This window comes from Lepisosteus oculatus, chromosome 25, assembly GCF_040954835.1.
Source record: "Lepisosteus oculatus isolate fLepOcu1 chromosome 25, fLepOcu1.hap2, whole genome shotgun sequence".
Taxonomy (NCBI): domain Eukaryota; kingdom Metazoa; phylum Chordata; class Actinopteri; order Semionotiformes; family Lepisosteidae; genus Lepisosteus; species Lepisosteus oculatus.
In genome coordinates this window covers 15,555,671-15,573,727 of record NC_090720.1, presented here as the reverse complement: position 1 = coordinate 15,573,727, position 18,057 = coordinate 15,555,671, and the positions used below count along the sequence as shown (strand labels likewise).

Sequence of the window (18,057 nt, the reverse complement as noted above, 5' to 3'; positions counted from 1 at the left end):
CAGACAGGTAACAGTGTATTAGATAAGCTGTAGAGCAGGGAGATCACAACAGGCCTAATCAAGTGTGATCAATAAAGCCAAACAAAACATCAAAAACAAACTAAAGTCCATTCAGGAAAAACTGAAACATGAATGGAGAGATGGCTATGATGTTTATCAGAAGAAAGGCAAGATAGGTATAATGGGGCAGATCTATTTATCACAAATAACCTGCAAACTAGAGAATTAAAGCAAACGGCAACACTAGAAATCAAAGCCTTAACCTGTGGTTACAACTCCCCTAATTTAGGCACAGTTGTATTACCAGATTAAAGGTCACCCATTTTGACCTATGCGATTTATGGTTTAATGAAGAAATTAAAGAAATGAATATGAACTCTGATATAGTATAGTATACAGAGAGAAGACAGTACACAGAGCTACAGGCACAACTGAAAACAACACCAAGAGACAAAAGTATTGTAGTACATCCACTTTTTCTATAACAGAAACAATTTAAACTGTTTACCAAATAATAAAGGATTAATACTAGATTATGAAAAATTAATAGGGAATGTGTTATGTAAATTATATAACCATTTCACACAGGTTTTTGCAAAATACAATATCCCAGGAGGCTCTGTAGTGAGTAATTTCAACTGACACTGAGATATTGGAGGACCTAGGACTAACAAATCACTGGAGTCTGGCAATATTTTCTCAGTTGTACTTAAGGAAATGAGAGATATTATTCTTAGCTAAAATATCCTGATAAAGACCTATCACTATGGGTAGGAGTAATACTTCAATTTAGAAAACTGAAAATGTAACATCAATTAAAAAGGGGACAAAACTGAATCACTAAACTCTACATCAGTCAGTTTTACCTAAGTTACTGGTTAAGTTATGGAAACAATAGTTAGAACTGAACTTGAAGAATTCTTTAAAGAAAAATAACATTTTAAAACAACATGGATTTAAGCATGGAATACCTCGTTTAAGTAGCTCACTATAATTCCATGAACAAGCAAAAGGAACAGCTGATACGATTTCAGGATATTTTTCATGAGATCCCTCATGAGCTATTTTCAAGCTAAAAGCTGTAGGAATGAAAGGCATATGCATTGATCATCAAACAGGAAGCACTGTAATCTTTAGAGACAATTTCTAATTAGGCAGCTAAGGTTCGCTCAGCTCTCAGTGACCCCTGTGGCCTCCCAGGTCTGATCCTCAGGTATGAGGCTGATGTGTTAAAAGACAAGGGGGTCAAAGGTGATCAGGAGGAGTCACATTCCACATATCAAGTGGGTATCAAGAAAAAACATTCTAATTTTAAAAATATAGTATTTTAAATTAGGTTTTACAAGTGCATTGTCTCTGTACAATTTTAATCAACACATTACAAAAAAAGATATTTCTGCTTTGGAATCAATCCAAGGAAGAGAGGCTAGAAATATTCCCAGGCATAAAGGAATGTCTTAGACTGACAGGCTAAGAACTAAATCCTTTTAATCTTTGAACAGGAAAGACTAAGTCAAAGCAATGAAGTTCTCCAGAATCAGCAGTGAAACAAAACCTAGTGGAAACTACATGTCAGTAGTTTCCCCATCAAGAGCGTCCTCACCAACGGGATCACCGTGTGGTATGGCAACACCTCTTCGCGAGAAAGAAAGGCACTGCAGAGAATGGTCAATATGGCCCAGAAGATCATCCTGCGGTCTCACCGAGATTAAACAGCTCTATGAGGACTGCTGCCGTGGTAGAATTCTGGCCATCACAGAGGACAGTCACCACCCCCGGGCATGAGCTCTTCACCCCACTGCCCTCAGGCAAGAGATATAAGAGCATACGGACACTTACCGCTAGATTCTTCAATAGCTTCTATCCACAAGCAGTGAGACTGGTGAACACATTTAGCCATCCCCCTCGGACCACACCTACACCATCACCATCTACCTTATGATTTCTGATCTATTGCACATCTCCAGTCATTGTTTACACGTCTGTATTGTTTACATTCAAACTGTCTACATGTTTACTTGCACATTGTCTATTGTTTGTTTGTACATTGTCTTGATGCACTGTTTGCACTTTGTCTTGTTTTTTACACTTGTTTTACAATCGAGAGACTTTCTGTAAGTAAGAATTCCATTGTACCAGTTACATATGGCAATAAAGTTCAAGTTCAAGTTCAGTGCATTTATAACTTAGAACACCAGGCACGTTTTTACACAAAGGATTGTGGGGGTTTGGAAAAAGATATCCAAGATCTATGAGGAAGTCAATACCCTGGCTATTTTCAGGAAATGATTAATTGAGACCCTTAGATCAATTAGCTACCAAATGGCCATCTTTTGTTGGTAGCCTCTCTTATATTCTCCTAAATCCAGAACACAAAGACTGATTTGTTCTAATTCAGACTAGACTACAAGCATTGACTTCAGGGTGGAGAACTGCATGGGTGGCTCTTCTTCCTCTAAGAGAGGGAACCAGCTTGAGTGCACAGATAATTAAATTTGCTTAACAGGAATCTTTGCCAAAAGAAAAGTTTTGCGTGGTTGTATTTACAAGATACTGACATGAACTCTGTAAGCTACAGTTTTGCACAACACTATCTAACAACAATTAAATCTGTGCTTAGCCTCATCATGACACACAAGAAGGAATTACAGTTTAATATTTCCTAGTCAAAATGCTGCTTTTAGAGCATTATCAGCCAAGACACAAATTCAAAAAACACACAGTACAATTATACTTAATGTTATGCCAGCAGCCATATCACTCTGCAACTCACAACTGGAAACCCACTGAAGCTAAGCAGGGGTGAGCCTGGCCAGTACCTGGATGAGAGACCTCCTGGGAAAAACTAAGGTTGCTGCTGACGAGGTGTTAGTGGGGCAAGCAGGGGGCACTAACCCTGTGGTCCATGTGGGTCCTAATGCTCCAGTATAGTGATGGGGACACTATACTGTAAAAAGGTGCTGTCCTTCGGATGAGATGTAAAACCGAGGTCCTGACTCTTTGTGGTCATTAAAAATCCCAGGGTGTTTCTCAAAAAGAGAAGGGGTGTAACCCTGGCGTCATGGCCAAATTTCCCATTGGCCCTTACCAATCATGGCCTCCTAATAATCCCCATCTCTGAATTGGCTTCATTACTCTGCTCTCCTCCCCAGGAGATGTGTGATGAGCGTTCCGGCTCACTATGGCTGCCGTCGCATCATCCAGGTGGATCCTGCACATTGGTGGTGGAGAGGTGCTTTGAGTGAAGTGTCCAGAAAAGTGCTATATAAGTGTAAGCAATTATTAATTATAATTATTATTAATTCAAGGAAAGCCATTACTACGAACCAAGGATTCTCAAATGAAGGTTACATGGCTAAGAAAAGCTACAAATGTTCTAGCTAAATGAAAAAGCAAAGGATACCATGCAGCAGTGTGGTACAAGGCTTAGGGTTCTAGAAGGTTGCAAGTTAAAATCCCAAGTGAGATTTGAACCCCCAAAACCTGGCTTCATTCAAGAATTGGCTGAATGAGATCACTGGATAGTCACCAATTAGCAGATGGGTTAAATGATTCCTTGCATTTGTAACCTTTTTTATGTTCTAATGACACTTTCCTTGTACCCTACAACAAGATACTTCACCCAAACTGTTTTAGTGAAACACCCAGCTGTATAAATGAGTGCTAATGTAAGTTGCTTTGTAATTAATAAAGCTTTATTCCTCTGTTCAGAGTGACTGCTGTGTAAATGACCCTTGACAAAGGGCTCACAGATCTTAATTTCTTCACAGAAATGCAAAGAACCAACATCTAGCAGCCCATACCATTATACCGACATCACAAGAAATGACAAGTTAAAGGTGAAAGGTTCTAGTTATCAGCATAACAATTAATTAGCCGAACTATCCAAACCTCTATCCAAGAAAAACTATCCTAAAACTAGTTTTAGAAGCCAACTATTCAAGAAAAACATCATTTTTATTTGGATGTTAATATCTTAATTATCCAGCATCTCCTGTCAGTGGCCCCTCTAATCCACTCCTTTAGAAAGTCTGATGCAATCAGCTTCTTAACATGACTGATTAAGCAATTAATACAAGTTAAACAATGTCCAACAACATGGTTTTCTTCCAGACACTCACAGCTCTTAAAAGACGAGGCTCCCGTTTTCAGCAAACTGCAGCAGCCAGTGGGACTATCAGATGCTGTACAAATGCTATGATAAAGTCCAGGAGTATTTACAGAACTATTTTCAGCTAATAAAACTACAACAAAATATATAAATTAACAGTGATAATAAGAGTCCCCCCCCTCCCAAGTCTTATAAACAATAAGCTAATATACAATACCATACAAAATAAAAAAATTGCTTGAAACAGCAAATGATTATATGGATTAATGAAAACCTGTATAACACAGAAGCCCCACAATTCTGACAATTTTGTTTGTTGTGCTGGTTGGTTTTCCAAAGGATGTTTAGCTGGCACAACCACAATCTCTCCATTTCCTGTAAAAGAGATTTGTGTAGGTGCTGCTTCCAGAAAACAGTTTTCCTCCCACCTTAATCTATACTCCTTCAGTGTTACCAAAAGCCAATATCCTTTATCTAATTTCATCAGGCAGTTGAGAACAATGTCCATATTTAGACAGGTAAAACCTACAGCGGGAAAGTGATTTTTATCTACGTTTATGAGACCAGTTCATGTTTGCAAGCAAGCAGTCCTAACCCAGATACAGTAAAAAGAGCCTTCCATGCAGGGTGAAGCATAGGAATTAAGCAGTTCATCATTTAAGCTTATTAAGCCCAGAACACATTTCTGGGTTTGTGGAAGAATCTCACTTCTGAAAACAAAAAGGCTCTTCCCCTCCCACAGCCCAGGTGAGAATAGCTGTATTAAATAAACATTTCCTAGACACCATCTACTCAGCCAATAACAGGAATTTTTATTCTCGAGGTCTTGGCAAAAAGATTCTTCTGCTATGCTGTGGAAACACAGACATCATTATTTTTTATTAAGGAGTTATGCAGTAATTCATATTTAAGTGACTTTTTATCTCTGCTCTACAGATACAAAAACGTTCTTCCCAAAAGAAAAGGAGAGTAAAAACATGAAACTATTTAAAAGAATAATGCCCATCTATCATATTTTATTTCAAAAGAATCAACACAAGAAAGGTTACAAACAAAAGGAAGCTATTATATAGAAGCCATCTAGTCTGTTTGCGTATTAGTAGTAATCAGCCATTTCTTGAACAAAGCAAGGGTATTGGCATTGACAACATGGCTGAGCAGTCTGTTCCACATTCCCGTAGGTGTAACGAAAACTTAAGACAAGTGGTTACTAGACAGGCACAATGATGAAAGAGAGAGGGAGGATATTAACAGAGGCTAATGTGTCATATAGGAAAGGGGACAGGTCCATCAAGGCAGAACACAGGAGGGGCAAAAGGTGAAATACACAACAATATTGAAACAATGGACTCCAAGCTTGTTTTCCAGCTTGTGTAAGCCAATTACAACATACAAACACAACAGAGGTAGTACTTGAGGAGGCCATTTTGTCCATTTTAAATATCTGCTAATTTAATAGCTAAATGAGACTAAGAAAATACATTTTAATCCTATCTTTCCTTAAATTGCCCAGATTTAAACCATATGGCTGGAAAGCCTGTTCCAGATAGCCTGCAATTCCTAGAAAGAATTGTAGAAGGACAGGAAACAAATCTTTCCTGTTTTCTGTCCCTAAATGAGTTCCTTGTATTTCGTGACCCTATTTTAGTTCCCTGGGTTAATTTTATCAATGATTTGAATATGTTTCTGAATTGATATTTGAATCAAATATCCCCTTTATTCTAAACCAAAAAACAGTGTTATTAACATATCTATATATGAGAATGTCCTGCAATCAGGAAACATTTCTTGTGCTAGTCTTTGAACCGTGTGAGCAAGTAGTGATTCCATGTTTGTAAAAACCAGTTACGACATTCTGATGCAGTGTTTTTATGACCTGGATAATGACACCAGATTTTACTAGTGTGGTAACACTATAGGCTTGGATGAATAAACCCTTACTGTATATGTTTTAGGTTTCCTTGGCTCCCCAGCCAATTTCCTCTAAGAGACTGCCTGGAGCCCCATGGCACCACTCCACATGACCATGACACCAGCAGGCACCATCATAAACACTGTGGCCAGCTTCTTCTCCCAGACTCTCCACTTCCATAACTGCTTAGGTGATGATGGCTTCTGGAGGGATCCAGAAGCTCCACCATCTTTCTCCCTCAGTAAATTCTTCACTTATCTACTGCTTTATGAGAACTAACTGCATACTGAAAAGTGCTTCACAAGGAGTTCTAGCAGGTCTAGATGGCCAAGTACCTTAGAAAAGTTTCATCTGTCCTGGGATTGTAAATGGAGTTATGGTTAAATCCAAGGATGAAGACTGATTCTACAAATAACATTTCAAGAAGCAGGATAAAGACTTCAGCTGTTTTCCCAATTAAAAGGAAGATCCCCACAGTTTTCCAATTCTCCAGTTATACTATACTCACATCTACAAACAGCTGCCAGCTCTGAGGGAAAACAAAATACAGGACGATGCCAAATCACTGTATGACCCCTTACCCTTCCTGTACTGATCACACACTTGATTACGCTGACTTTTCACTGATATGTCTCTCCTGGATAAAAAAAAAGTAGCAACACAAATCTTTCCATATCAGAGAAGCTAGAGGGCCATACTGTTCAACAAGTGATCAGTGCTCTTTATAATTCATGCACCCAGAGAAAGTACTCTATATAAACAAGTAATTTAGGCATTTGTGGCATGCTGTTGCAAATTTCTAAGAGAGGCCCATTAATTTTCAGGAACATATTAAAATATCAAGCCTCATATGAAGTCATATATATAGTATAAAAGTGAAAAGGGGGCATGTATTCTCATTAGCAGGGATACAGTGGAGATATCAAACAGAATCGAAGAAAACTATTACTGTGCAGGATCTACCATTTCCCTGTTGGCAGCACAAAGGTCAACTCTAACAGTAACAACCAAAGTGAATACAGCGGGCCTTCCTCCTGCACAGGGGTTATGTTTCTGCAACACACCATGCTGGAGGATACTGCACTGGAGGAAGCTACAGGAAAACTGTGGATATAGGAATGAAACCATGAAAAAGCCCCCTTAACATGATTAACCAGACTTTTACACAGTATTAGAATACAATATACTATACTAATAGCTAGCATACCTAATACAAAGATTTCATAATAAACCTTAATAAAGCAATCACAGTGTGTTATGTTATTTACCTGCTGATTAAGAAAAATAAAGAGAATGTCTGTAATAATACCTACACCCATTCAACCATTTTCTAACTGCAGGTTTCAGTGGAGCTAGAGCCTATTCCAGGTGCGAGGTGGGATACACCCTGGATGTGATGCCAGACCATCCAGGGGCACACACAGACATGCACACACTCATACCTGGGCCAGTCTTCCCAGAAGCCAATTAACCTACCAGTATGTCTTTGGACTGTAAGAGGATACCAGAGACCCTGTAGGACACCCATGTGAACATGTTGAGAACAAACTCCACACATAGCACCCAAGGTCTGGAATTGAATGCAAGGCAGCAAAACTAACCACAATGCATAAAACATACATATGAGAAAATAAAGCATTCTTTGTGTTAATTTAAGCTAAACAATAAATCAATAAGAAATGCATTCATTTACTTAGCCATCCACTTACTCACAAATATTATAATAACCATACAACAAAATGAGCATCCTTTATTATTGTAAATCAATACTCAATGCACTCACTCAATTTCAACTAGATTTTTTTAAAACTAGCTACAAGGAAGAAGCTATTTAAGTGATCAGTTGCACTGTGGTGAAACTTGTGCGCTCAGGAAAGTTTTGAATGCATATTTTACATATGGCAAAACTGTGCTGGGGCAGAGGATTACTGTGTGGGGTCATCACAGATTAGAAATACCCTTTATGGTTCTTCTCCTTTTAACCCCTTTGATAATGACCAACAAACATTTCAGTATGTTGCATAAAAAGAAAAAAACTAAGCCTGATTCTGGCATAATGACAACTCAGCTGTTTCCAAAATTCAGCACATCCAAATGTAGAGAAAACATTTAAGGCAAATTCCCCATTTACATCTATATTTTTTTTTATTATCTGGTCACATAATGTGACTATTTTCTCCATACCCAGATTAATGTTTGTTTGTTTGTTTGTTTTATTCATTATGATGTTCATTGGATGCCAGTGACCTTATTATTCTCTTTCATTTTGTTTTCCCAAATAAAGATGGGTACCTTGAAGTCCAGTCACCTCGCAAGCCTCCCCACAAAGGCAGAGAATTGCACAGGAATGGCCTAAGCATGTTTTACTGCAGCTCTCTCTGTACTTCTATAATGATCATTTTAAATTCAGCTAATGATAATTTCACAAAATTAAATTGTCTTCATCACGTCGGAACCCATTATTGCTTTACACATAGCAGTGATGCAAAGGAAATAACATGGCTGTTTCATGGAATTCCAATGACTTTCAGGTCTTTTATCCTATCGCCCAGAGAGCTGTTTCACTGAAGCAACTTAAGCGAATAGGTTTTATTTACCACAGATCTGCTCAGAGGCAAGGAATATGAGAGAAATATTAGCTCGGAACTATCATTTAAGTTATAAATTAAAGATCAGTTAATTGTCTTTCAGAAACCTGCATAAGATTTTAAAAAAGAAATAATTACTTTCTTTCTGATGCTGAGAAAAATGCACACCTTAATTCAACTAGATTAAAATTACTCTAATGCCTTATTTTCTGGTCTTTGATGAAATTTAATATCTGGACTGCAGCTTGTGCAGAACACAAAAACTAGAAAACTAAATAAAAAACATAGATCAGGGTTGGCATCATTACACTGGCTGCCAGTGCAATGGAGAATTAATTTGTCCTTATCTCACACCTATTTTTAAATCATAGTGTAGAAATTATGGTTCTTTTTATTTAAACATGTTTTCTGTAAAGCTCTTTGAAAAGAAAAAAAGTTTACAGCAACTAACAAAAATTATTTATTCCAAAATAAACACCTCCTGAAGTCCTGGAATGAGTCTCTAGCCATGTTTTTCAACCAGTGTTTATTAGCACTGTGGTGTGCCATCAGATATTAATGAATGTGCCACAGAATTTTCATAAAGTCGCATATGTGAAATGTAAAAACGTTAATGTATCTGTTTCACACCTTGGACTTCTACATGAAGACAAAGGAACTTTCAGTGTAAATCTGGGATAAGGTTATTGAAAAGCACCAATCACTGAAAAGGTATAAGAAAATTCCCAAGGTATTACAAATCCCCAAAGCACAGTTAAGTCCAATATAAACAAATTTAGAAAATAATGGCACAACTGTGAAACTCTGAAAAACAGGGTGTCCTCAAAAACAGTATCCAGGTGAGAAATGCACAGGGAGGCCACCAATGACCCAAAACACATAGCCAAAGTCACTGGAGTGTCTTAAAAAGAAAAAAGTCAATGTTCTGGCGTGACCCTGTCAAAGACCAGATGGAAAACCAATCAAGAACCTGTAGCAGGAGTTGAAAATGTTCCTATCCAACCTGAGGGAGGTCAAGCAATTTTGTAAAGAAGAATTGGCAAAAAATGCAGTATTCAAATGTGCAGAGCTAGTAGAAACTTATCCAAGAACTATAAAGCCTATCCAGTTACTTCAGAGGCACTTTGCAATTAATGGGCCAATCACTGTACAGCTGTGTTAAAGGAAAACCACTTAATGAAAGCATCATTCACCACCATGCTATCCCACATTATAAATGATTTAAAAATTACATTGGAATACATGACATGTTAGTAGTTCAGGTGGGTAGCTGCGTCAGCATGCGTAGACTGCAAAGGAACAAGTAATAGGTTTATTCCATGCTGAAAAAAAGAAGAAAGAGAACACAACGTTTCGGCCATGGAGCCTTCTTCAGGTGTTATAACAAGGGTAACCATCTTAATATGAGAAAAATGCTAACTACTTTATTAACAGGACACTTCTGTAGAATATAGAGCAAATTGTTATTATTGCTACTTATTTATTTCGTTACTTGCAAGATGCAGTTATAGCCCCATGATAAATATAAAAGATAGAAACGTGACCCTTGAAGGGTCTTCTTGAAGAATGCCCTGAATATCTCTAATTTTGGAGAAACTGACCATCCGATCCATACTAGTGTGTTTTATTTAGGAGAGCAACAATAACTTTAAAATAACTGTTTTGCAAAAACTGTAACAGCAAGCAGACAGTTATTTGGTATGGGCTATGTTGGTGTTTGATAAAACAAATGTAAAAAGTCAAAGCCGAGGTGGTCAAACAACATAACAGATTGACAGATTACCCAGGGAATGTCCTGCATCATTGTCACTCATTTAAAGAGAGTGTTTAAAAGCTGCTTTTCCTGTTCTCTGTCCTAAATGAAGTACACTACAGAAAGTGAAACAGCCCATAGGTGGAATCTATCTGTACCCATTAGAAGTTTGTGTACTTGGACCACAGTTTTAACGACAATCTACTGAAACTAAGATTTTTTTGTCATTCTTCTTTGAGAATTGAATAATAAAAACAATGCTCGAGTATTACAGATGAGTGCATTTGTTTGAACATAACTTTCTTGGACTCAAATTCTGCTTTCTGTATGCTTTTTTTTTTTTGCCTTTCCATGTCTCCACAAGAACAATCATCAAGCCAAAGAGGCAATGTAGCTCCCACGATGGGACACAACAGACAATCATTGACATTGTTAAAAAGATCTGTAAAGTTACAGCTGCTTTGAAGGTGAAGTAACAACAGATCACCTTCCATATAGCATGTAATTTCAAAATTGGGGAACATTTGAATGCAAACTATTTATTCAGCTTTTCTTTAATTCAACACATGATGATGTTTATTCATCACCCTGCAACTCACAACTGGCAAAGCACTGAAGCCAAACATGTGTGAGCCTGGTCAATACCTGGATGGGAGACCTCCTAGGAAAAACGAAGGTTGCTGCTGAAAGAGGTGTTAGTGAGGCCAGTAGGGGGCACTCACCCAGTGGTTTATGTGGGTCCTAATGCTCCTGTATAGTGACGGGGACACTATACTGTAAAAAATTACTTCATTACTCTGCTCTCCTCCCCACTAATAACTGATGTGTGGTGAGTGTTCTGGCACACTATGGCTGCCGTCGCATCATCCAGGTGGGGCTGCACACTGGTGATGGTGGAGGGGAGTCCCCATTACCTGTAAAGTGCTTTGTGTGGAGTGTGCAGAAAGGTGCTAGATTAGTGTAAGCAATTATTACTATTATAATTATTAGTTTCCAGTCTTTGACAGTCTTGCTGTGTATCAGAAATCATAGCAGCATACAAATGCCCTTACATCCCCAGCTGTTACTGATAATTTAAATAGCACTTAAGAGGGGCAAACCATTCGCAGAAAGCAGAGCAGACCAAAAGTGTTTCACAATTCAGAAAGAATCTGAAGCTGTGCCTGCTTGTACACTTTATCTCAGTGTTACAGCACCAAGCCATATAAGCAGCTATATCCATTTTCATCTGTGGGTTTACTGACACTTATCACTTTGTCATTAACCAAGGTTTTCTTTAATTGACAAAAATAATCAATAGATTTATGTTGAGTGACATTTATTTCAATATAAGTAGTCTACAGTAATCATTTAAGAACTTGAAAAAAGCAGCAGGCTCCTCTAGCCCGTGCAATAGTTAGGTAATTGATCCAATGCTTTCAGCCAGTCTAAAAATAAGCCAGTGTACTGTTTTCTGCTGTTTCTGACATGGCTTATTCCACCCTCCCACAACCCTTTGGGTAAATAAGCATCTTCTTTTCTGAGTTTTAACTTGTTGCACTTCCACAGTTTCACTTGTGACCTATAGTTCATGTTTCACTTTTCAAATGTGAAGAAGCCCATTGATCTGACTTTATCAATGCCTTTAACTTGACTCAGGCCATCTTGCAGTCTTCGCTGTTCAAGACTAAAAAAAGGTTCAGTTCATTCAGCCTGTCAGTGTAAAATAATGTCTTAATCACCCGAATTGATCAATTTGTTATTCTCTCAGTTTATTCTAGAACAGCAAAATATTTTCGATTATTTGGTGACCGCATTATACACAATAAACCAAATGTATAGCCTGGTTGTAGTAACAAGATATACCGGGTATATTTCACCGCACAGTTCGATAGGAGAAACGCAAAATAAAGGATAAAATTCATCAGGTCAAAGCAATTCGTTGGCGAGTTAAGATTGTCACCAACTGCATCCCGTAGCCTGGTGCCTTTCCCTCCCTGTAAATGGAAATCCGGTTCAAGGTGTACAGGTGAGAAAGATTTCCCTCCTTTATGCACAGAGCATGGAACCAGGGAAGAGATCAAGAACTTGAAACAGAAGATTTGGATTTGAAAACAACGCAATCCGAGAAGAAGAAAAACATTTTAAAACGATAACTTGTCGAGATTATGTTTTACTGAAAAACGTTTTCCTTGGGTTTTGACTAAAGAATCCATATGACCATAGGCTATAGTAACCGTTATCGCTGCAAATCCACTGTACTGTAGTAAATGTTTACAAAAGGCAATGTGTGTTTACTGAACGATAGTATGAATACAGCCTTAAAATGCAAGTTATACAGTTCATAGAATAACTTCCCCTTAATTAACTAGTTCTTCAGTCTGAATTAGGTCTTTTCTCCGTAGCTAGATGTTCACAGAGTGAGCAACGAAGTATTTTAAATAAAGTAAATCGACATTTTTAATACCTCTCGGGAATTAAAACTACCTGAAAGACCTCCTCACTAGCTTCGTTTAATAGTTTACCTGGGAGCAATAAAGCAGTACTATAGTCAAAACTCCTTCATGTTCGCTTAAAAGTATAGGACAAATGTTTACGTAGTTCTGTGTGATTTTCCAAATTACGTTTATCATTACACTAAAGTATTGTGGTATCCACCGGTACTATGTCCGTAAAACATTTAGAATCGTTGTATATAAGAGCAATTCATATTTAGCCACGCTACACGTCTAAGGACTATCATGATATGCTGACTATACTAAAATTTATACTATAAATTCATTTTTTTACGGGGGAAAATCCGCTTTATTTTATAGTATATATATATATTTTAGCCTTTAAGCAAAACAGACTCGGGAAAGGATATTTGTACCCAAACAGATTGGTGGATTTTGTGTTATTACTGTATGCAGTAAACTATGAGAGTTACTACCTAAAATATGCAAACTGGCTTCGGTGATCTGGAGTGTTTTTATGTATACTGTATATGTGCCTTTTTAGGAAAACTGGTTTTTGAGGTAAAACTGAAGTTTTATAATTGGATTAATCAGTCTTATGTTAATAAAGTTTAACAGAATAGACTGATCAAATTAAAATATTTAGTTTTAAATTTTACGAAAAAAGATAAAACACCGTTTGGTAAAACCATACAATTCTTGAGCGCAGTCAACTGTTCTTTCAATCGCTCCTTTTTTAAATAACTGGTTGGTGCCTCAGGGCCCGACGAGTTACTCGTCAACTCGATAAGAACGAGTTAGGCGGCTTGTGCACAGACCTGGAACAACCTTGCGAGTCTTGATGAATCTCTTTTTACAGCAGGAATGACTCGGATAGGGTGCCTTTCCAGGGGGTTCATAACATGGATGGGTCAGTAATATGACCCGGCATAGCCACATCGGCTAAAACATTACATTTTAGTGATGTGAAATTACATTTCACAGGAAAGAAGCAACGATTGTAATAAGTAATATATATTTTAAATATCGCATTATCCACAGTTTTTCATGTGTTTTAATTCTAACAGAGCTACCATTTAAAAGAAACATTAATAATAACGTTAAATCCGATACTGATCTCCCTGGTACTAAATTATACGGAAACGGTTCTCTCACTGGCGCCGGACTTACCTGCATTAAGCACTACGCCCATTCACCATGACAGAACCCCCTTGTCCTTATCCGCCACATAATGCATGGTGAACAGCATACGAACATGAAGACTCTGTATTACACCTGAGGTTAAAACCTCAGCCCAGAGGGAAAACACATAGAAGTGCTGCTATCACCTGCCCAGGACGAAGTGTTCAGGTGATCTGCAGTACCGTAACACACACCGCCTTACCTCGGAGCAGTCGGATAGCGTTGATCAAAGTTTCTCTGCTATCGTTTCTCGTTTCGTCAAGCATAGCATCCAAACGGATGAATTTGTCGAATATGCCCCCCCAACTATCACTTATTTTACGTTAGTAATCTTTGCCGTAAGATCCGCTGGAGCTTAATCAAAGTTGAAAAGGCCTTCTCCCCCGCCAATCCCTCCCCTCTGTCTCGGTTAGCTGGATACTAAAGACAGGAACTTTGTACAAATTCCGCCCAAACCGCAAGAAGGGAACTCTTTTAACACACCCGTTGAAGTGCAGGCCGCCTTCCCCCGGGTCTTAGAGCTCACCTTCAGCAGTGGAATTTCTTTTTATCTTTGCAGTTGTATTGAAAGTTAATTACACTGTGCTTAGTTTGAGAACTAATTTTGATTAAAATGATTTTTACTTGTTTTGTATTACAACAAAATGGAACATGATTGGAAGGAGGTTAATACTTTTGAAAGGCACAATTATTGTCCCTGCTGTATTGTTGGGTTAAATAAAGTCTAACCAGCTTCAACAACGTGACTGAGCAGCATGCTCCAAACTCTCACAAACATTTGTGTAAAGAAGTGTCTTCTATTCTCAGATGCACTTCCCACTAATTTCCACTCAGTTTGTTTCACTGTTGATTCTGAAGAAATGTGCAGAAATGCGCTCTGTCAGTGCCTTTGAGGATTCTGAATCCTTGAATCAGGTCCCCTAGTAGCTTATCAAGACTAAAAAGATTGTGTTGTTTTATCCTGTCAGTATAGCATATTTATTGGAGCCTAGCTGCTGTTCTGTAGACTGCATTATTATTATTATTATTATTATTATTATCTTTTTTGTTTGTGGTGATCAACATTGAACACAGTTTTCTAAAACAGGTCTTTATATCAATATGAACATCTGTCTTTTTCTTAAGTAAAATCTTCAAAAACATTTTATATTTATATTTTGTTTTCACTGCTTGCGTGCAATACTCAGCACTGGTCTACATTACATATCATCAGGTGGGTAGCTGCGTCAGCATGCGTAGGCTGCAAAGGAACAAGTAATAGGTTTATTCCATGCTGAAAAAAAGAAGAAAGAGAACACAACATTTCGGCCGTGGAGCCTTCTTCAGGTGTGAGAGAGACAGGGCAGTAGGCAAAGGTAAAGTAGCGGGAGAACAAAGGTTGGGAGGGAGGAGGAGTGAGAGGCGGGAGCAGGGGACAGAAAGAGAAGCCAATCAAGAGGTGTGAAGTCAGAATGGGTGCAGAGAGGTGTGAAATGAAACTTCCAATGAATGGGGAAAATTTAAAAGAACAGTAATCTGTCGTTAAGGGAAGGGAGAATGTGTGATCCTAACTGCAGAATAATTTTAGTTTCGGTGGTCTTTCTGATGTATGAGTTCGGAAAACCGTCTTTGAGAACACAGACGGAGAGATTAGTGTGGTCGTGGCCGTCAGAGGTGAAATGAGAAACAATGGGCTTGGAGAGATCTTTAATCTTCACAGCCCTGACGTGTTCTCTGAAGCGGTCTCCGAGTCTCCTTCCTGTTTCTCCAATGTAGATGGCTGGGCATTTACTGCAAGAGATACAGTAAATAAGGTTGTTGGAGGTACAAGATGCTGTCTGGGTGATCCGGAATTGTCCTGAGGGGCCTTGAATGAGTGTGGTGGTGGCTGTGTACTTGCAGGTGATACAGCGAGCTCTGTTGCAAGGGAAAGTGCCTGGTGTGGATGGTTGTTGAGGGCGGTCAAGGGAGCTGTGAACAAGGAGGTTACGCAGATTAGGTGGTCGGCGATATGAGATGATAGGGCGATCAGAAAAGAGGGCCCCAATGGAGGGATCATCCTGTAGGATGGAAAAATTCTGGTTAATGGTCCTGGGGATAGGAAGTGTGTTAGGGTGGTAAGGAAGCACCAAGGGAATGCGGTTGTTACGGCGGGAGTTCCTGATCGGGTTGATGGTCCGGGGGGTGTTTTTGGCTCGGGCAAGGGCCCTGTCAATCACACTGCTGGGATATCCTCTGTTGATAAAAAATTAGTACATTTCGAGGGCTTGGTTCTCGAAGTCGATGTCGTCGCTGCATAGTCGTCGTAACCTAAGGAACTGTGAAAAAGGAAGAGAGTTTTTAGTGTGGTTGGGGTAAAATGAGCTGTACAGGAGGTAGCTGTGTGAATCCGTGGGTTTGTAATAAACTGAAGTGGACAGTCGGGGGTAGTTGATAGACAAGTGGATGTCTAGAAACGGAAGAGTGGTGGAAGATATGTGAACTGTATATTTGAGGGACGGGTGGAAGTTGGTGAAATGGTGCAGGAAGAACTCGAGCTGATCGTTGGAGCATGTGGCGGCACCGACGCAGTCATCAATATATCGTTTGTAGAGGTCAGGGACATAGCCAGTGTAGGAGGCGAAGAAGCGTTCTTCTACCCAGCCGACAAAAATGTTGGCATAACTGGGTCCCATTCTGGTGCCCATGGCAACTCCACTGACCTGTTGGTAAAAAAGATTATTGAAAGAGAATGCGTTCAGTGTGAGGACCAATTCTGCAAGGCGTACCAGGGTGTGGGTGGGTGGATCAAGCACTGTGCGTTTGTCCAGCGTGTGCTTGAGTGCTGTAAGGCCGTCATTATGGGGAATGACGGTGTACAGAGATGTGATGTCCATGGTAAAAATGTGGCATTCGGTACCCTGAAATTGGAAATCATTGAAAAGTTGGAGTGCGTGGTTGGTGTCTTTGATGTATGAGGGAAGATCTTCAACCAGCGGTCTCATGAGGCTGTCGAGAAAGGCTGAGATGTAAGTAGTTGGACAGTTACATGCTGATACGATGGGGCGTCCAGGGGTGTCCGGTTTGTGGATTTTGGGGAGGAGGTAAAATTGAGATACCTGTGGATGTTCCATGATGAGCCGGTTCGCCTCCTGGGGGAGCTCGTTACTGCTGATAAGAAGGGAAATGGTGGATACCACTTCCTTTTGGTAGTCAGTGGTAGGGTCCTGTTGGAGAGGGAGGTAGGCAGAAGTGTCAGTTAGTTGTCTAGAGGCTTCAAAGATATATAGATCCTTACGCCACACCACAACAGCACCTCCTTTGTCCGCTGGTTTGATGACGATATCATCCCTGTTGCGGAGAGACTGGAGCGCCTGATTTTCTCCTTGGGTGAGGTTAGACCTATGTTTACTGGGTATAGAGAGTGCCTTGGGAGCTTGATTAGTGCATTGGTTAATGAAATAATCAACTGGTGGAAAACGGCCAGAGGAGGGAGTCCAACAGCTCTGTTTGGGATTAATGTTGTTAATGACATCAATAACCGGGTTGTTTTCAGCTGCCTATCAGCTGGATCTCTGTACACCGTCATTCCCCATAATGACGGCCTTACAGCACTCAAGCACACGCTGGACAAACGCACAGTGCTTGATCCACCCACCCACACCCTGGTACGCCTTGCAGAATTGGTCCTCACACTGAACGCATTCTCTTTCAATAATCTTTTTTACCAACAGGTCAGTGGAGTTGCCATGGGCACCAGAATGGGACCCAGTTATGCCAACATTTTTGTCGGCTGGGTAGAAGAACGCTTCTTCGCCTCCTACACTGGCTATGTCCCTGACCTCTACAAACGATATATTGATGACTGCGTCGGTGCCGCCACATGCTCCAACGATCAGCTCGAGTTCTTCCTGCACCATTTCACCAACTTCCACCCGTCCCTCAAATATACAGTTCACATATCTTCCACCACTCTTCCGTTTCTAGACATCCACTTGTCTATCAACTACCCCCGACTGTCCACTTCAGTTTATTACAAACCCACGGATTCACACAGCTACCTCCTGTGCAGCTCATTTCACCCCAACCACACTAAAAACTCTCTTCCTTTTTCACAG

General features: G+C 39.5%; 1 protein-coding gene across 2 annotated transcripts in view; it reads right to left on the bottom strand.

The window, feature by feature from the left end:
• Nucleotides 1-14,426, bottom strand: part of tmem51b (transmembrane protein 51b) — a 47,180-nt gene extending 32,754 nt beyond the window's left edge. Inside the window, exon 1 of one of the 2 annotated variants that reach the window (XM_006643094.3) lies at nt 14,184-14,426. The gene's annotated coding sequence lies outside the window, so the exon portion shown is untranslated. Of the gene's footprint in view, nt 1-13,969; nt 14,058-14,183 lie in introns of those variants that run through there. The other variant, XM_015339314.2, reaches the window with a different exon arrangement.
• Between the last annotated feature and the right edge of the window lie 3,631 nt (nt 14,427-18,057).